A 20981-nucleotide genomic window follows, 5' to 3' on the forward strand; every position below is an offset into this window, starting at 1 on the left:
CCTGTGTCAGTCGGCTTCTACCGAGTTGCATGGGTTCCTCCTTTTGTTCTGAGGGACCCTCCGGGGGCAAGAATGGCCTGGAAAAGTGAGGAGCTAATGGTACTACGCGACGAGGTGGTCTGGACTCCTTGGCCCGTTGCTGAATCCGTCGATCAATACGACCAGCCAGACCGATGAGTGCGTCCAGGTCATCAGGGAGTTCTCGTCCGGCGAGTTCATCTTTAATACGGGGGGATAAACCCTCCAGAAAGATGCCTCGAAGGCAATCAGAGTGCCAGCCTAGTTCTGTAGCCAATGTACGGAATTCGATGGCGAAATCGGCTAGCGTATGAGACCCCTGGCGAAGGTTGAGTAGTTCCGATGAGGCTGTAGCAAGTCTCCCAGGTTCGTCAAACACTAGACGAAAGGTGGCGACAAATCTGGTTAGATCATTCAAAATAGGATCTCCCTTTTCCCAGATGGGAGAAGCCCATGCCATGGCCTTCCCGTCCAGTAGAGAGATGATAAAGGAAGTCTTCGTCCGGTCGTTAGGGAATTGTTGTTCTTGTAATGAGAACCGGATGTAACATTGGTTGAGAAAATGTCGACATCCCTTAGCCTCTCCAGAATACCGCGGAGGAGCCGGTAAATGCGATACAGAGACTAAGGTACTGGGTGGAGGAGGAGCCGGGCCTGCAGCGGCAGCTCCACGGGAAGCGTCTAGTTGTCGCACTAGTCTATCCACAGTAGCATTCAATGCCTCCAAACTCAATTGCTGCTGCTGCTGCTGTTGCCGCTGCTGCATCAATTGCTGAGCGAGCCCGGTAATAGCCTGAAGACCGGACAAATCCACCGGGTCCATGGCCTTTCAATCTGTTATGATGTGGACCCTTGAACCAGAGAGAGAACACCCACCTGAGGTATCGGGATGTTCTATTCCTCTGGAAGGTGGACCAGCGAGACGACCCCTCAGTACTCCAGAAGATAGCCAAGGTATACAGGCCCGAGAATCCAGCTGCGGGATCCTGGAAGGAACCAGGAAGCGAAGACCGAGACCACTCCGAGTCTAGGCAGGCCGCAGGCAGAGCAAGGTCGAGTCCACACCGGGTCTAAGGCAGGCAGCAGGCAAAGCAAAGTAAAGTCCAATCCGGGTCTGAGGCAGGCGGCAGGCAAAGCAAAGTAAAGTCCAATCCGGGTCTGGCAGGCGGCAAGCAAAGCAAAGTAAAGTCCAGTCCGGATCTGGCAGGCGGCAGGCAAGCAAAGTGAAGTCCAATCCGAGTCTGAGGCAGGCGGCAGGCAAAGCAAGGTAAAGTCCAATCCGGGTCTGAGGCAGGCGACAGGCAAAGCAAGTAAAGTCCAATCCGGGTCTGGCAGGCGGCAGGCAAGCAAAGGGAAGTCCAATCCGGGTCTGAGGCAGGCGACAGGCAAAGCAAGTAAAGTCCAATCCGGGTCTGGCAGGCGGCAGGCAAGCAAAGGGAAGTCCAATCCGGGTCTGAGGCAGGCGGCAGGCAAAGCAAGGTCAGGCAAGGCAAAGTCACACCACAAGGGAGCACAGCACGTACGGGACCTGTTGAAAGGCGTCTGAGTCAGCCCAGCACAGCGTTTAAATCTCCCTCTCCTGCTGACGTCAATTTCCGGGGCCGGCCTCGTCTTCGCGATCCAGCCCCTTTAAGAGGCGGAGCCAGTCGCGTAGCCCCCGATGCCGTCCCTTGACGGTCCGACGTTTTCCTGCCGCGAGCCGTGCTGCGAGGACCCCGGGAGATGGTGCGCTGACTCGCCGGCGGAACGGAGGTAGGGAGACCCGATCGTGCGCGGTCGCGATCGGGTCTCATAACAATAGCTGTGGGTAAGCCAGGGAGAGCCACAAAATGAGCCATTTTTGAGAACCGATCTAGTTACCCAAATTGTGTTGTTTCCTGCTGAGAGTGGCAATTCTACCACAAAGTCTGTAGCAATTTGTGTCCATGGCTTGTCTGGTACTGGCAAGGGTTGAAGTAGGCCCCAAGGACGACCTGATGGCGTTTTCTGTCTGGCACAATTAGCGCAGGAAGCACGTAGGAGAAAGTGTCTTTCTTCATGGTGGGCCACCAGTAAAACCTTTGCAGTTTAGACAGAATTCTGCGTTGACCAGGGTGTCCAGCCAGTTTGGAGTCATTGTTGGCTGTAGCCAGCCGGAATGTGGACCCTATACTGAAGTGAGATGGGGCTATCAGATGATGACCCCACAAACCCTCACCGATGGAAGGCAGAATCAACAGTGAAAAGGAAACCCCCTCACTGACTTGGTGGAATCCGGGTGTGGACTGGAGTCAGCAATTGGCAGAAGGAAGACAGAGTCCCGTGTAGTCCAGCTAGGGCAGGAAGCAGGCAAATAGGCAAAGTCCAAAAGGAAATCTGAATCAGGGCAGGCAGCAGACAAACAGGCAAGTCAGGCAATCCGGGTCAGAGGCAGGCGGCAGACAGGCAGGCAGGCAGAGTCAGGCAATCCAAATCACAACCAAGGCAGAGACACAGCTAGGCAGGAAGACCTGTTGCAAGGCAAAGACCAGCAGGCAGGTCCCAGGCTTTAAAGGAAGCTGACATTGATGTCACTTCCTGGGGCTGGGTCACTTCCTGGTCCCTGACCCCTTTAAGAGGCAGGGCGAGTGTTTGGAGGGTTGCTCATGCCTGCATTCAGTGATGCCAGAGATCATGCTGGAGGGAATGTCCTGGATGCCTTGTTGCCCGACTGCAGATCTGCCCATGCTGGTAAGCTGAGCTGGTCGTGCAGCTGCACGGCCGCGCCGTGCAACAGTCGTGAGTCCATGCTAGCAGCTTTTTTCTTAGGTTCTTGGGTACAATGGTTTTACTGCAGGTACAGAGTGAGTAGCTGCCAAGATAACTCTTTTCGGGTTGATGATGTGTTGCAGTTCATCTGGAATGTCCTCAGTGAGGAAGGAGCGAGATAGGGCATCTGCTCTGATGTTCTTATCTCCAAGGCGGTAATTCAGCACAAAGTCAAATCTGTTGAAAAACAGAGACCATCTCACTTGCCTATGATTTAGGTGCTGTGCGTGGTGGAGGTACTCCAGATTTTTATGGTCTGTAAAGACTGTGATCTGATGTTGTGCTCCTTCGAGCCAAGGGCACCACTCCTCGAATGCCATCTTTATTGCCAGGAGCTCTTTATCTCCTATTCCGTAGTTCTTCTCTGCTGGTGAGAAGTGACGGGAGAAAAATTAGCATGGGTGTAAGGCTTTGGAATCACCGGCCTGGCTTAGCACGGCCCCTACGCCAACATCTGAAGCATTGACCTCAACGATGAAAGGCTTAGTTGGAGCCAGATGTCGGAGGCATGGCTTGCTCGAGAAGGCATCTTTTAGTTTCTGGAATGCTGTTACTGCCTCCGTAGACCAATTGGCAACATTGGCACTTTCTTCATCATGGCTGTAAGCGGAACAGTGAGTGAGGAGTAGTTCTTGATGAATGTTCTGTATAGTTGGTGAAACCTAGGAAACGTCTGAGAGCCTTTAGACTAATGGGTTGTGTCCATTTCTTAATGCTTTCCAGCTTCTGTGGCTCCATCTGGAATCCTTTGTTGGAAACAATGTACCCCAAGAAAGGCACTGATTCCTTGTGAAACCCTCAAACAACTTGGTGTATAAATGATTCTCGCAGAGTCTTTGCAGCAGTCTTTTGACATCCTCCAGATGAGTGGTCATGTCTTGGGAGAATATCAAGATGTCATCTAAGTATACGACGACACATTTGTAGAGGAGGTCCCGCAAAATGTCGTTCATTAAATTTTGGAAGACAGCTGGGGCATTGCACGGGCCAAAGGGCATCACTAGATATTCAAAGTGACCATCCCGGGTGTAGAAGGCTGTCTTCCATTCATCGCCAGAGCGGATGCGAACTAAGTTGTAGCCTCCCTTAAGATCAAGCTTGGAGAATATCTTGGCTCCCTGTAGTCTCTCAAATAGCTCTGAGATGAGTGGTAAGGGGTAACGATCTTTCACTGTTATCTCGTTAAGACCCCTGTAATCTATACATGGACGCAATGTTCCGTCCTTCTTCCCCACAAAGAAGAATCCTGCGCCAGCAGGAGACTTGGAGTGTCTTATGAAGCCTTTTTGGAGGTTTTCCTGAATATATTCGGACATGGCTTTATTCTCTACCACAGAGAGAGGGTAAACCCGTCATTTGGGTGGTTCCGTGTTAGGCTTCAGATTGATAGCACAGTCATAGGTTCTGTGTTCCCTTTGAAGGGGGGTACTGTTGCATCTGTCGGTCCTAGACGGCTTCGCTCTGCCTCACCTTGTTCACGGCTCCTCCCGCTTACCTTGGGAGGAGCCGTGAAACAGGCTGAAGTAGATGGTACTGGCACCGAGGCAGGGAGAGCAGGTCCTCAAGGAGTGAGTACCTGATCCCTGTAAGACAGCTGAAATAAAGCTGAGGGCCCCGAAGGAGCGGGTACACAGGTTAGTCAATACCCCAAAGGGCAGAAAGAGAGCTTCCAGTGGCAGAATAGCTTAGACTGGACGAATCCAAATCTGAATCTAGTCCTTGCTAACTCAATTAGCTAGCACTTAAGGGCAGGCCAAATACCCGGATGGCGTGACATCACTTGAGGGGGATGCCCCCAAGGTTCGCTCCATAGCTGGAATAAAGATGAGGGTAGTGCGTGCGCACCCTAATAGGTCCTTGGGAGGAGCATGGCAGGAGGGAGCACCATAGCCATTCCGGGGATGCCAAAGAGGGTGGCTTGCAGTTGCGGCAGTAGCCATTTTTCCAAGGTAAGCCGGAGGAGCTGTGAACAAGGTGAGGCAAACGGGGCGAAGCTGTCTAGGATCGAAGGACACAACAAATAGAAGCCAATAAAATCATAAGAACCAGCTTTAAAAGCATACACTTATTCAAAAAATAGTAATAAAATAATAAAATGCCAGTAGTAAAAACATAAAAGCATAATATTAACCTATTGTTATAAAACAATTAATAAATCAGGCAAATAATTTAATCTATAAAAGCTATAACTTTGATAAGGAGAGACATGGTCTTAAAAAAAACAGTCCATGAAAAGAAAAATGCATGCATATATGATATGGACAGACGTTGTGCCCGCATTAGCTGTGCGCAACTAGGGAAAAGGTTTTTATTGCACATGGGGAGAGAGAGGTAGAGTGAGAGAGAGAGATAGAGTACATCAAGCTAGGTAGAAAGTACATTGTACAAATCAACTCCTCTTGTACCTTTCATCGAATCAAACAGCAGAAAATCTTCAGTGATGTCAACTTTGCTGTTCATACTTCTGACTGTGTATGTAAAACTACCCCACTCCCTAAACTCCACTCTGAATTAAAAGTGCCCCCTCTTACAGTGCTATAAATAGTAGAGTGTCATATTGCTCTCTACAGAGTCTCTCTCTCTCTCTCTCTCTCTCTCTCTCTCTCTCTCTCATTCGTCATTAGCTTTGCCCAAACTCCTCCCACTTCCATAGCAAATATGACATTTGCATACTGATGAACATTATGCTATTTAACAAACATGTTACAGCATTATTGCATGCATTAGGTCCTTAACACTAGCATTAAGGCCCTAACATGAAAAGATAAATGACCCATTTGTTAGCCAGACACGTATCTCTGCACTGGAATGTGTTATGACTAGGCATGTCTGACTCTGGATGGGCATGTCAAGGCTCATAGAGTTAGGGCCATGGTGTCATTGGTGATCCAACTAAGACCAGCTTCCATAGAAGAGATTTGTAAGTTTGCAACATTTAATTATTTAAAAACGTATATTCTGCAATTTCCTACAACATGTTCAGAGCAGATTACAAGAATAAATATATAAACACATGATATCCCATTACTATTTAGATAAAGACTACTGGCACAACAGTAGGTATGATCAATCTGTCCTGTGGAGTCTGAGTTTTAGAATATTACATACTCCCCTCTCCCCTGAGACTATTATTATTGTTTCCAGGCTGTCTTAAAAATTAAAGGATAGCAAAATGGCTTGTTACCACCAAAAGCACTTTGCCCATTGGCATTATTTTCCCCTGAAGGCAGCCTGGAGCTAGGGATTCCCCACATGTCAGGACTTCACATTCTGCTTGTCCTCATAGGAAGTAAAGGTTGCTTACCTATAGCAGGTATATATCCCTGTTGGTAAGAATTGAAGGGGTCCTGTATGATATCCACATCACGGAATGGCCTGCACATTCCCAGAAAACAGCAAGGTAGGCGATCCAGTAAAGCCGTGAGGAAACAATAAAGAGGTGGATGCCACAAAGAAGTCTTTTCCAATTCTTTATTAGTGGAGGCGTATAATATACAACTATTCTTAAGAAGCCCGACTCTGGCCGAGTTTCGCCACACTGAGTGGCTGCCTCAGGGGCTTAATTTTAAAAACAAGTCAGAAGTCAGAAGATATCTCAAACAAACTCCTCCGCAATAAAAATCTTTCATTTGACTGCCGGACGGTCTCCACTCGCAGCGCTTTCAGAAGCGCTGCGAGTGGAGACCTGAGGCAGCCACTGCGAGTGGAGACCTGAGGCAGCCACTCAGTGTGGCGAAACTCGGCCAGAGTCGGGCTTCTTAAGAATAGTTGCATATTATGCGCCTCCACTAATAAAGAATTGGAAAAGACTTCTTTGTGGCATCCACCTCTTTGTTGTTTCCTGCACATTCCCAGTACAGCATACCAGAATATTCTAGAACTTTTGAAGACATCTTCTTGAGCCAGGCTCTATTAGGTGACATCATCAACCTATGAGGACTTTCATCCTGCTGTCCTCAGAGAACACTTATTACAGGTTAGCAACTCATTTTCCTTATAGAAGTGGATGAGGTATCCATAAAACAGTGGGCACTTGGAAGAAATGTGTCAAAACTATATCTGATACCAAACTCAAGATAACCATCTGGTGGTATGAGCTGGTAAAGTCCCAAACCACTTCAACTCAGGGGTAATAGAAACAAGGAGAAGAAAAGTGGGGAAAGGCAGATCAGTCAGTCATTATTGCATCAGGATTGCACTTTCTTCTTGGAACTCCTGAGTTTTAGGATCAAGCCCTGGTTTTCTTAATTAATTAATTAATAATGTATTTATTTATTTATTTATTTCTTACACTGTTATACCGCACTAACAGCAAGATGACCAAGGTGGTTTACAATAATAACATACAATAAAAATACAATACAATCACAACAATTACCCTAATTAAAACATTGGAACTGTCATGATTTCACCTTTTTTCTAAAACCCAAATAGTTGGCCTCCAGTCTAATAGCTTTTGGAACAGAGTTCCAGCATTCAAGCCCCACCACTTCTTCTTCCTGGACCCTTCTATTTTTGCCTGCTTGAACCCTGGAACTATAAAAAGTGGCTCTCCTGAGGAACACATTTGCCTGGGAACATATCTCTCTATCCCACTCACCAAATAACCAGCTCCCTTACCATGGTAAACCTTATACATTATTGTTACAGTCTTAAATATAATTCTCTCCATCACTGGTAGCCAATGTAAAGCACTCAATTGCATCCTAGTACTAATATGTCTAGGCAGCCAAAAATCAATCTGGAGGACATATTTTGCATCATCTGAAGTCTTTGCAAGTTCTTCCCTGTAAGTTCCATCAATACCCCGTTGAAATAATCAAAAAGTGGTATTAGAGCCTTTATTATAGTCCCTCATTCACTTTATTCCTTATTTTTTGCAATTGCCGCAGCTTTAAAAATATTCTCCTCACCATCAGAGATGCATTTATTTATTTATTTCATTTTTTATATTCTGCTTTTCATCCCCAGGTTCTGAATTTCATGAATATTATCACAAACTTTCTTCCCCACCCTTAACTGAAGACTACATTCAGGTGCCCCATAAGAGAAAACCATCCACTCTGTTTTCTCCTCTTCTTTCAAAGCCAACTCCCTAAACACTGCAGACTATTCTGAACTCTACCCAAGTTCATAACAGGGTCCCTTCCTAGAGGGCAAATGATCTGGACATTGTCCGCATAAATATATCCCTGAAATCCCAAGCTACGAATCAATGCCCCCAGAGGTTGCAAAATATGTTAAAAAGTAACAGGGATAAAGGGGAATCTTGAGGGACTCCACTGTTTAAACTATAGACCTCCGTCCTCTCATCCCTTACATGAACTTCCAACAATCTCTCCCTCAAAAAATAAGAGAGCCAATCTAGGACCCTATCCGAAAAACCTAGATCCTTACAATGAGTAATCAATATCTGGTGATCTACCAGGTCAAAGGCAGAGAACTTTAATAACAAGAAGGACGAGATATTAATTGAAGCATTAGAAATAAATTAACAAGAGAATGTAAGAACCTTAAGACAACATACTGACTATTATATGAAAATTGTTATATTATAATTCTTGTACTAATCATCTGATATCCTATCTCTTTAGTTAATATATATTAGAACACCTCATTAGATTTATATTAATTCCCATTTAAACAGTAATTATTTGCTGATTTATAGTAAGAATGTTACTTTTGTAAACAGTTGTGATCTATGCATGGAACGATGGTATATAAAATGTCTAAATAAAATAAATGAAATAAAAAATAGTAAAACTAAACCCACCTTCTCTCCTCTATCTAAATTCTCCCCAGTCATGTCATTCAACGCTACCAGCAATTTCTGTACTGTAACCAGGGCGAAATCGCGATTGACACTCATTCAGCACACACAGTTCCTTCAGGTGTCTAGTTAACTGAACGTTACCACCTTTTCTAAAACCTTTGCTAAAAATGGGCCATTTGCAACCGGACGATAATTAGTTACCCATCACCTCGTTATCAGCCCCTATCTTTTTCAGGAGGGGATGAATTATAATCTTTTTCAACAGCTCTGGATACATATCCCTATTCAGGGATTCATTTACAATTAAAACCAGCCTAGTTAATAACTCAACTGATATACTCTGAAGCCAAAAAGGACAAGGGTCCATACAGCATGTGGTAGGATTACAGGCCCTTAAAATTTTACTCAATTCCAGTCTTCCCTCTTCCTCAAATAATCCAATCCCTGCCGCCTTAAACACCTGCTGTCCCTCCAGTGTAGCAGGCCCTACCATCCCCCTTCATTAATTAACCTCTGCATAAAGGGGCATGTGGTTCCTCTTTTGTTTTGTTTTTTTTTATTGCAAATTAAATGAAAATTAGGACTGGATCAATTTGTTAAGGCTACTCTGGTTAAAGCAGAATACTAAATGCAAAGCACACAGATTATTGCTCCTCTTCATACCCCTGAGACTCTCCTTGGAGAATGAGGCCATATTCACTGAAAGGGAAGTGACAAACACAAGCTGTGTCTGCAATAGAGAGACAGGGCTGTCACTTCGAAAGAAAGAGCATGAGCTGGTGTGTAAGCAGCTTAGATAGAAAGAGATAAAGTAAAAGTGTGAGGGAGAGAGCAGAGTCAGGTCAGGAATACTGATTTTCTTTTTTCTTCCTGTATGTGTCTTGCTTTCTAGACACATTCCTCAATGCCACACAAGAACGTACATAGAGACAAAAGCAACCAGAGAGAGGAAATAACTGGAGAAATCACACCCCACCTGATAGGTACATTGATGGTCAGGAACCCTGGGCAGTAGAGCAGGGAATGGTGCATCATTACAGGTACATGTCATCACTCTTATTACTAGAATTATGTTAATATCAAATTTGTTTCATCATTGGTATTAACTGGTACCTTTCTTCACCTAACCAGTGACTGATTAGCTTGAATTTAAAAGGGCTGCAACCAGTTCTCCAGAAAACCTTATTTGACATCTAAAGCCAATTATTCCAGTACCGGTATCTGCAATAGCCCTCGTTATGTACCCTACAATTGTTTTTCCCAGTATGCTATCACATAATTCTATAAAGAGACATCAGTGCAAATCTGTGCTTGATATTCGTGTATTGACCTAAGTAAAACTAATGCTTCTTCATTCTTGCTGGCAGAACTACATTTTTTCCAGTAGAAAGACCCCCACATACTCTCTGCCACCATCAGTCCTAACATATCTATCACAAAATTGGGCCCCTGTAAATAACTGCTAAAGCATCTTCATCTTGATTTGCAACATATCATGATATATGAACGCTGTGACCACAGTTCATTCCTGTCTTGTACCACCTGCTGGGGGAATACTACGCCTCCTGTGATTATACTGCCTAATTATGTGGATTCTTTGTAGGTTGATGCCTTTTATTGAACCAACGTGAGCATAATCCAAAGAGGTCCTTGTATATTGGCATTTTAAAATGCATAGATCCCTTCTTCAGATATACAGTATATTTCTTAGGCAGGTTCAATAAAAAGTATTACAGAATGTCAAGGAATACATTTCAATCTGTCTGCATTGGGTCAAAGTCAGCAGCTACTTTTTACCTGCGGACTTTGCACCAAATTCAATGCAAAATTGTGTACATACTTTAGCTTAGAAACTTGCTGCAGGTGTTGAAAGTACCTGTGGACATTTGCACCTGCTTTTTCGGCGGGTAACTAAACACTGCCCCAGAAATGCCTCCTTTTAATGCGGCTAAAAGTATGTACGTTAAAGAATAATTTGTATGCTTTTAGCTGAACTGAGGGGAAAAATAATGCACATAGATTTCATTTTCAACTCTACACACGTTCAGCCAAATTTTAAAATGGCCATACACACAAATATTGGCACTTACGTGCATGGCCAGGCGCTGCGTGCGCCATGCGCATTTTCAAAAGGAACTGGCCATGCGCGTAACTGCCGGTACATGCACAAGTGCCTGGCCTCTTCAACAGCGTGGGTCGGGGATGACTGGGCAGGGTCGGGGGGGGGCGGACCGAAACAGCACCATTGTATGCTATCCCGGGAAAGCACGCACCGGTAACTTGCTTCTGTTCCCGTGGAGCAGTAAGTAAAAAATTTAAAAATTCGGGATAGTTAGGTAGGCATTAGGGGTTGGGGTGGAGAGTGGAAAGGGAAGGAAGGTTAGATAGGGAGTAGGGAAGTTCCCTCCCAGTCCGCGCCTTAATTGGAGTGGACTGGGAGGGAACTGTGGAGGGCCTGATTGTGTCGCCACACGTATTCATGTAAAATTCGGTCCCCCAGCGTGCACCACTCGCACATGCACACATGAATTTTAAAATCCGGCACACGGCCATCAAATTTTATAACATGCATGTGCCGGCGAGCGCATGTTATAAAATTGATGCGTCCATGTGTGCATGCCGGGAACCGCATGCACATGGATGGCCTTGTGCTGTTTTGAAAATCTACCCCATTATTTCCAATTGAAAAAAAGCACAAGCAGAAGCAAATGTCTATGAGTACTTTTTATCTATGGCAAGTTTCCAAGCAAAAATATGTCTGTACTTTTGCTTTTAAAAATTGGTTCAAATTCCACAGGTGAAAAAATACACATGGACTTTGTTTTACTGCAGACGGTTTGAAAATGAATGAATTTGCACAGGAGTTATAAAAGTAGCATATATTGTAGCATTTCAAAAACCTATTTATGTGCATACAGCTCATTTATAATTGTAAAACCTTTTGAAAATTCTGAATTTTCAAAAGAGTTAAGCACATAAATGTAGAAATGTCCAAAAATTCATTTACGTGTGTAAAACCTTTTGAAAATGACTTCCTGTGAGCAGTGCCAGTGCAAGGGTCTGCAGCCACCCTAGGTGGTGAAGAGGTAACAGCATCATATGATCTCTCCCTCTCTCTCCCCCACCCCTCTCTCCTTCGCACCAACCCAATAGCTGCATATCAAGCACCCCACCATCGTTCGCATTGCACCTCACCCACATCTCATTGCACTGCCTATCCATTAAAAAATGCCATCGCTGCCCACTTCCAGGTCACCGCCTAATCCGCCTAATGCTTTTGTTGGCCCTGCCTGTGAGTGTGAACAATCCTACTTCTCAAGTGCCTGATATTTCTCAGATTTTTGTCAACCAACGTACACTATTATGCGAAATTAATTCATATCTATTGTATGCAAATATATTTAATCATATTCAAGTTTATCTCATTTAATTTTGACATCTGTCCAACACTTGAAGACCTGTGTGGCCAGTTATTTTATTAGAATATTAGGTAACTAATGCATTAGTCAGTTCAGGGCGAATTTTCAAAGATTTACTTGGGAGGCATATGCAGTATGGGGCATATTTTAAAAAGTACGCACACGCGTACTTTTGTTCGCGCACCCGGCGCAAACAAGAGTACGCTGGATTTTAATAGATTTAAAATCCGGGTTCAGCGAGCTCAAGGCTGCTCAAAATCGGCAGCTTGCACGCATCGAGCCGCGCAGCCTGCCTCTGTTCCCTCCTTCCGCCTCCCTGCACCTTCCCCTCCCTTCCCCTCCCTTCCCCTTCCTAACCCACCCCCCAGCCCTATCTAAACCCCCCTACCTTCCCCTACCGGGGAATCGCGCACGACGGCCGGCTGCCGGTGTGCGATTCCCCGGCCCGGGAGCAGTTTTGGAGGCCTCGGCCATGCCCTCGAAACACCCGGGCCGGAACCACGCCCACGGCCCCGCCCCGTAACGCCCCCAAATGTCACGCTGGCCATGACATGCCCCCCAGGAAAGCCCCGGGACTTACGCACGTCCTGGGGCTTGCACGCGCTGCCGAGCCTATGCAACATAGGCTCGGTGTGCGCAGGGGGTAGAAGGGGCAGCTTTTCGGGGGTTACATGCTGTATTTTATGGAAAATGTTAACAATTGCACCGGCGAATCTGAACATGTTGTATTGAAGGCTCCCATGCGTCTCTTAGTAGCAAATTGTCAAATATTTTATTTATTTATTTATTGGCATGTATTGATCCTTTCCAGATAAAAATCTTATCGCCCAAAGTGATGTACAAAATTAAAAAATTACAAAAATAATCATAGCATAAAATACATAAAATCATAAACAATACAACCAGATATATATGCAGCAAATTAAAGTTATGATCAATCCTGAGAGAAAGACAATTTTCTAAACAGAGTGAGCCAACGCTCCCCTATAACTAGTTAATACATCTTATCTATTTTGTTGACCTAAACCAGATTTTTAGTTTTTTACAAAATCTTAACAAATTGTTTTCTCCCCTATCCTCCATATATATTCCATATATTTGGGATGGCATTCACAAACGACCTAAGGCCCAAACGTGAGTGTTTACATTTTCTCACTGATGGAAATTGTAGATATCGTCCTCCCAATGAAAGTACATTTCTTTTTGGGACATTCCATTCCAAAGTACCCCTTAAAGAAGGAGAGCCCAAGCCATTTAAAACTTTAAATGCCATCACCAAATTCTTAAACACAGATTTATCCATAATAGGTAACAAATGCAATTCATACAACAGTTTAGCGGAACTTCTACGAGATTTACCTAAAATGATTCTTGGCGCAGTGTTGTCAATCACTTGTAATTTATGAATTATTTTACCTTGTAAGCCCATAAGAATTGCATTGCAATAATCCAATGAAGATGGTTTAATGCATAAGCAACCGCCTTGAGTTCTGTCAGCCCTAGATATGGTTTCAGTTGTCTCAGCATTTTCAATCTGGGGTAGACATTATGGGCCAGATTTTAAGAATTACTCGCGGGCATAGATTTGTGAGCGCAAACCGGCGCGCACAAATCTACGTCCGATTTTATAACATGCACGCGCAACCGCACGCGTGTTATAAAATCCGGGGTCGGCGTGCGCAAGGGGGTGCACACTTGTGCACCTTGCGTGCGCCGAGCCCTAGGGGAGCCCCAATGGATTTCCCCATTCCCTCCGCTCGTAACCCTTTTGAAATCTGCCCCATGTGCCAAATATGCAACATGTTTTTCAAAAGAAAAATCTGCATCAAAGATCATCCCTAATGATTTAACATGGTCTTTTAGTACTAACTGGGATCCATTCAAAGTAAGACCCATTAGAAGACCCGTGCCCAGCTTCTGTACCCTCCCTCTAAATCTTTCCCCTGCTTTGAAAGGTATAGAGTTTCTCCCCCTCCCCCTCCAAAGGCTTACCTGCACACAAAGTTTGATTCAGCTCGGCCTATCCCTTTAGAAATTGAAAGGAAGGGATACATATGCAGACATACATGACCATCTGATAAGATCCTGTTCCTTACTTTTAAGGAACAGATGCTAAAAACAAAGACTTCAAATACTACAATACATTTGCATGGAAGCTAAATACCAGGACTGGCCAAACTGGGTTGCATCACATACCTGTAAAGTAAGGACTCAATCAAACTGAGCCTAGGATTTTTAAACCCTGAGAGCATTATACATTGTTTGTGGTTGGTTTTGTCCACTTCTCCCTGGAGTAAAAATACCATCACAATTAGGACTAGCAATCGACACCATGTCAACCAAAGATACAAAGAATTGAATGGCCCAGGGAAACTGAAATTCATTCTTACTCTTATATCAGATCCATCTGGCCCAAGCATGAGGCACATTGCGCTGCAGTTTGCAAAAATGTCTACTGCTGCTTGCTCTGTGGTTAAGCATGGACATTTTTAGAGCCTGGTTACTCATTCTTCCCTTTACTACTTAATCCCGTCATGGGGGAGAGCATGGTGAAAAAAAAGGCTTCAAAGAAAAAGAATGAAGAATGCTGTGAGGAAGAAAAAGAAGAATTAAAAGGAGGAATGGAAAAGCAAGCTGGATGAAATAGAAAAGGTATAATGAAGGAGTGTTTTAGCAGTGAAACAGGAAGTAGAAAGATGTGGCATGGGTAGATGAAAGAAAGGGGTGACGGGCACATACAAAGAATGGAAATTACAGTAAAAGGAAGGATGAAATATAATGGAAAAGAAAACAAACTAAAGACAATAAAAAAACTTGGCTGGAATGGAGGAGCAGTTGATTATAAGCACAGCAGTAAAGCAAGGAAATGAGAATGACAGCATTGACTTTAGATTGTTCAAGGAGTCACAGTGCGTGTCAGACACATTTCAAGAAAAGCTCTCTATGTAAAACAATGGTGATAATGTTTGATAAATGTTGAGGGATTAAGTATGGTATCTCTGCACTTCCTGGTCAGCTCATTCAAAACTCGGTCCAGCTGAGAAGCAGTGATATTAGAAGCTCTTTTGTGTTGCTCTTGTGAAGTACATTTCCATTTAAATGCATATTCTGACCTTCCTCTAAGGCAGAATAAATAACCAATAAATTATTCATGTGAAGTGTTTAGCATAGGTGAAAATTAATACGCAGCAGAGCAGCCAACATTGACAAGATCGGCTTTTAAAACCAGGCGTTTATGTTCTCCATCCAAGGTGTTCATAGGACATAACCATCTGGGCATACATGCATCAGGCTGGCCTTTATGAACAACTGAAATCTATCAAGCAAGAGTTTTCACTGTTATGCAACAAAAAAAAGTTTGCCACACAGTGTCAGACTTTTTTTTTCAGCTATACTCATTATTATGGCATCACTGGTTCATTAACTCATTCAGAATCTGATCACTTCTTGCAAACATTCCGCATAAAATTAGCCATTGCCATTGTAACACTTGTGCCACATAGTATGTCCCAGAGAGAACGAACCCCTGAATTTCAAGTCCTAGTAGTAATGTCCCACAGAAGAAATGTTATCAGGCTCTAGATGGACTGTATGTCAGACTGGAGCTGGATTTCAGTGAGTGAAGCTGCATGTGAGTGGCTGCCCAGAAAGGAACTAAATGCAGAGAGAGACAGCCAGAACAATGGCTGGAAAGAGAATGTCTAGCTCCTGGTGAAGCTTTGAACTCCTGGGAAGAAGATGAGTGTTCCATCTATAATAGACATTCAGTCTGGTGAGGACAATGGAACTGAGAGTAACAAAGGCATCCTCCTAACACACACTTTAACAGAATCTGAGTCCCACTGTACATTTGTCCATGAAAGGGAAGAAGTCCTGATACTCTTACGGGCGGATTTTCAAAGCCCTGCTCGCCAGCGCGCCTATTTTCCATAGGCCTGCCGGCGCGCGCACAGCCCCAGGACTCGCGTAAGTCCCGGGGTTTTTTGTTGGGGGCGTGTCGGGGGCGGGGCCGATCGACGCGGCGTTTTGGGGGCGGGATGTGGCATTTCGGGGGCGGGCCTAGGGGCGTGGTTTTGGCCCGGGGCGGTCCGGGGGCATGGCCGCGCCCTCCGGAACCGCCCCCGGGTCGCGTCTCGGCGCGCCAGCAGCCCACTGGCGCGCGTGGATTTACGTCTCCCTCCGGGAGGCGTAAATCCGTGGACAAAGGTAGGGGGGGTTAGATAGGTCCAGGGGGGGGGGGTTAGGTAGAGGAAGGGAGGGGACGGTGAGGGGAGGGCGAAAGAGAGTTCCCTCCGAGGCCGCTCCAAAATCGGAGCGGCCTCGGAGGGAATGGAGGCAGGCTGCACAGCTCGGCGCGCGCCGGCTGCCCAAAATCGGCAGCCTTGCGCACGCCGATCCTGGATTTTAGCAGATATGCGCGGCTACGCGCGTATCTACTAAAATCCAGTGTACTTTTGTTTGCGACTGGTGCGCCAACAAAAGTACGCGAACACGCATTTTTTAAAAATCTACCCCACATAGTGTTGCCTGGAACAGGCAAAACTACTGAAAATGTGCAAACACTTTTAAGTTGTGTATTTTCAGTGAAATATAAAAAAAACTTTAAAAAATATTCACATTTTGGGACCGATGATTATACTTTCAGATGCAGCCTCACTAAAGGCACTAATAGCACTCTTAACGAGTGTGATTCAGCGACTTTCAATATATGATGGTCTCCCATACATTTAGCATGTGGTTTCATTGACTGAAGTCTCGCTACTCTTTCATGGTGAATCTGAGAATAATTGCTAGAGTTAAACTATGTCAAAACATTGAATGGCATATCAACTAATATGTAAAATTATATAATTTTTTATTTATCACAAAGTATCAAAATATACTAATATGTATCTTCTCAAACAGTAATAATGTATCCACTAGCTTTGATCTAAAATAATTTACATACATTCACCACCATGCACGCTCACACATACATAACACATTAAAAAAATTATAAAACGACTGCCTCCCAACATTTCACTGAGTAAAGCTCCTTCAGGGGAAAGTTTACAAATCATATTTCAATACAGAAATAGTGGATACAATTCTATATTTCAAATCTTGATTGTGGAACACATCTTAACGTGAAGAAAATCACAGTTGACATCACTGTGAGAAATAATTATTCTTCCTTGTTCTTATTCATTTCACATGCAATATGTCACCCCATTTATTCTCCTCATTGTATACAAACTTATACTCATCCTCTATATATATTTGAATCAAACAGAGGCAGCGTCTCCATTGCGTCCCAAATAAATTTGACATTCAAATGTTCAAGGCACAATGAAAATCCAAAGCAGAAAAGCTCATCACTAAGGGATCGCCTTCCAGTGGAGTAAAACACAGGGTCATGTTTATTGAAAAATATTTGTATTAGTTTCAACATCTTTAATTCTAACCATTATAAAGCTTTGTTATAACAAACTCCATTATAAGTGTAATCCTTTGGATTTCTGCTAGAGAACATGTAGAGTAGACCTTTTAAATGGGGAGGTAAGATATTAACAATCATGTGGGTATATAGTTCCCTCATGTTGAAGAGTTTGTTTGGTAGATTCCTCTGATATATAAAGTCAGACCACCATTTTAGGGTGTGGATTTCATTTCTTTGTGCAGAGGCAGCTCCCTTATTTTTCTATTGTTTGTTTAAGTCTTTATACCTGCTTGAAACCTTTTATTTGAATGGGAGTTTCTTTCTACTCTTCCAACTCTCTTTTTCTGTTTTTCAATTGCCTCTGTGAGTTCTGAATACCCATGTACTAGGGACTCAGTTAAATTATTTTCTTTGCTCCTCTAATATCAAAAGTAGAGCTTCTCTTCTCTTCACTGAGAAGGAACCTGTGGATAGTCAGTATACAGTCATCCGGAAGAGAAGAAGGAGAAAGAAGAGAAAGGAGTTGGAATAGACCCCAATAAGGCCAATGAACATCCTTGAAAGTTTTTGGAGATGAGGATTAACATGAGTATTGTTCTAATACTACAAGGGAGAAGAGGAGAAAAACTAGTGCCATTTTGGTACCATCAGAACAATATGAGTTCAGAGGATAATACATCATGGAGGAGGCAGGAGATAAATGACTGTGTAAAAATGAATTTTACCTTTAATACCTCACCAACACTGGAAGAGAAGCACTATACTTGCCCTATGCCACTAGAATGAATTAATTGGCATTCTCATCTTAAATTTAAACAAGACTGTAAGAAGTCACAAATTTATTCAAAGCACTTCTAACATCAATAAGTGATGCAAATAGCTGTAACATTGTTAAGTGACACAAATAGCTGTATCTTCATCATTTCACAATATTTCACTAAAAGTATTGTTGGAAACTACATTAGCTTCATGTGCATTTTTTTTTTTTTTGCATTATAGAGATTTTAATGATGTCCACAGTCCCAGCTTCCTGATGTCCTGCATCCTTCGCAGTAGAAGAAGACCAGAAGTGCATGCCATTAGGCATGCAAATCTCAAACCTTTCAATTCTTTGAGTGAAGATCAACTTAATGGTGGCTGAAGAGGATTGGTAAGCATAGCTTTGGGGAATCTTAGACAAAGTTTGGAGAGAGGTGAAATAGTGAGACATATTATTTAGAGTTTTTGTGTGTCTGAGATAATAAATAAGCTAGAGGGAGTTAATTCTAGGGTCTATCTTTCCCTCCTACCTACCCCTAGCTCAACCCTTGATTTTTAGGCAAGAGACACTTTCTCATTAAAAATCAATCAGGCTCTTATCTAAATCATACTAATGTACCAGCCCTTATTTAGAGTATAATCATCCCCTTGTAGGACACTAGAAGATTAATTATTGAATACACCTATAAATTTAAAGTACTCTAATTCCAACTCTCTTAGTAACCTAAACTTAACTAGGAACTCAACAAACTTAAGATGAAGGCAGCAGTCTAACAGCAAGAGGGGGGCTTTCTAGTCTTTTGCATTGAGTGTCATATGTATGACTTTTTACCTGCCAATGACAGATTGTATGTGTGAATCTGGTGCAAAGGGCTCCTGTCTCTCAGAGAATGAGTCTGATCTCTGGAGGCTAGAGTGGCAGACCTGGAGGAGCTGAGGCAGACAGAGAGGTACATTGATGAGACCTTCAGGGACAAAGTAGCCAAGTCCCAAATCCAGTCTGGTAGCCCCGGTACTGCCTTGGATCAGAAAGGTCTCCCGGTTGGAGAACATCACCCAGGTGCAGCAGGAAGTGATGCTGTAGCAAAAACCTTCTCTCCAGGTGGTATATTGTCCTCTCACACTGAAAAGTCTCCCAGGGCTACTGCCCAGGAAGGAAGGGTTAGGTCGGCCATCATAGTTGGTGAATTAATTATTAGAAATGTAGATAGCTGGGTGGCTGGTGGACATGAGGACTTTCTGGTAACTTGCCTACCTGGTGCAAAGATGGTGGAGCTCACGCATCACCTAGATAGGATTTTAGACAGTGCTGGGGATGAGCTGGCTGTCATGGTACATGTGGGCACCAACAACATAAGAAAATGTGTGAGAGAGGTTCTGGAAGCCAAATTTAGGATTTTAGGTAGAAAACTGAAATCCAGAACCTCCAGGGTGGCATTCTCTGAAATGCTCCCTTTTTCACATGCAGGTCCCCAGAGACAGGCAGAGCTCCAGAGTCTCAATGCATGCATAAGACAATGGTGCAGGGAAGAGGGATTCACTTTGGTAAGGAACTGGGGAACCTTTTTGGAAGGGGAAATGTTTCCAAAAGGACAGACTCCACCTTAACCAGAGTGGAACCAGGCTGCTGGCGCTAACTTTTAAAAAGGAGATAGAGCAGCTTTTAAACTACAGCAAAGGGGGGGGGGGGGGGAGCCAACAGTCACTCAGCAATGCATAGTTCAGAGGAATGTATCTTTGAAGGATACTAATAAAACAGGGGAGTTAGGGCATCCCAACAGAGAGGTTCCCATAAAAACAAACGTAGTCCATGTGCCTATAAGTAAAGGATCACCTGAGCTAAAGAATAACAAATTATCCCTATCAACTGAAAAGCAGGTTGTTGCTACAAACAAAAAACACACTTTGAAATGTCAGTATGCCAATGCCAGAAGTCTAAGAAGTAAGATGCGAGAGTTAGTGTATAGCAGTGAATGATGAGATAGACATAATTGGCATCTCAGAAACCTGGTGGAAGGAGGATAACAATGGAACAGTGCTATATCAGGTTACAAATTATATCACAATGATAGGGAGGATCAACTTGATGGGGTTGTGGCACTTTATGTCTGGGAGAGTATAGAGTCCAATAGAATAAAGAGATTAAATGCTCAGAAGAATCTTTATGGGTAGAAATCTCATGTGTGTTGGGTGAGAGTATAGTGATAGGAGTATACTACCATCCACGTGGCAAAAATGGTCAGACAGATGATGAAATTCTAAGAGAAATCAGGGAAGCTAACCAAGGTGGCAGTTCAGTAGTAAAGGGAGATTTCAATTACCCAACTTGAAAATAAGGGGCGTCAAAACAGTTACCCACACTAGTAAACTGTAGCAACAAATGGGAACTACAAAATGTTCTTTACAAAAAGCCTAAATGAAGGTGTCAGCAAGCCTGACTTTGTATATTTCAAAGAAAACCAACCGGTCTTCTAATCATTCACCTTCAAAAATTATTTTTATTTAAACAATCATCTTTTTACTTTTTTCATTTTGTTCATTTTTAATAAAAATGGTTGAGTCTCTTGAATACAGATATTTAAATGTCCCCGATCCTCGAGATGCCAAGACCATTTTGAGATAGTTAAGACTCTTTTTGTGTAATGATTATCACATGCCCCTGATGAAGCATTACTGCGAAAACTGGCCATGTTGGGCTGTTTTACAACTGATTTCAAAGAGTCTATTGTTTCCATACTCTGAGGATCGGTGACATTTAAATATCTGTATTCAAGACACTCAACCATTTTTATAAAAAATGAACAAA

Source organism: Rhinatrema bivittatum, chromosome 9 (genome assembly GCF_901001135.1).
Source record: "Rhinatrema bivittatum chromosome 9, aRhiBiv1.1, whole genome shotgun sequence".
NCBI lineage: Eukaryota > Metazoa > Chordata > Amphibia > Gymnophiona > Rhinatrematidae > Rhinatrema > Rhinatrema bivittatum.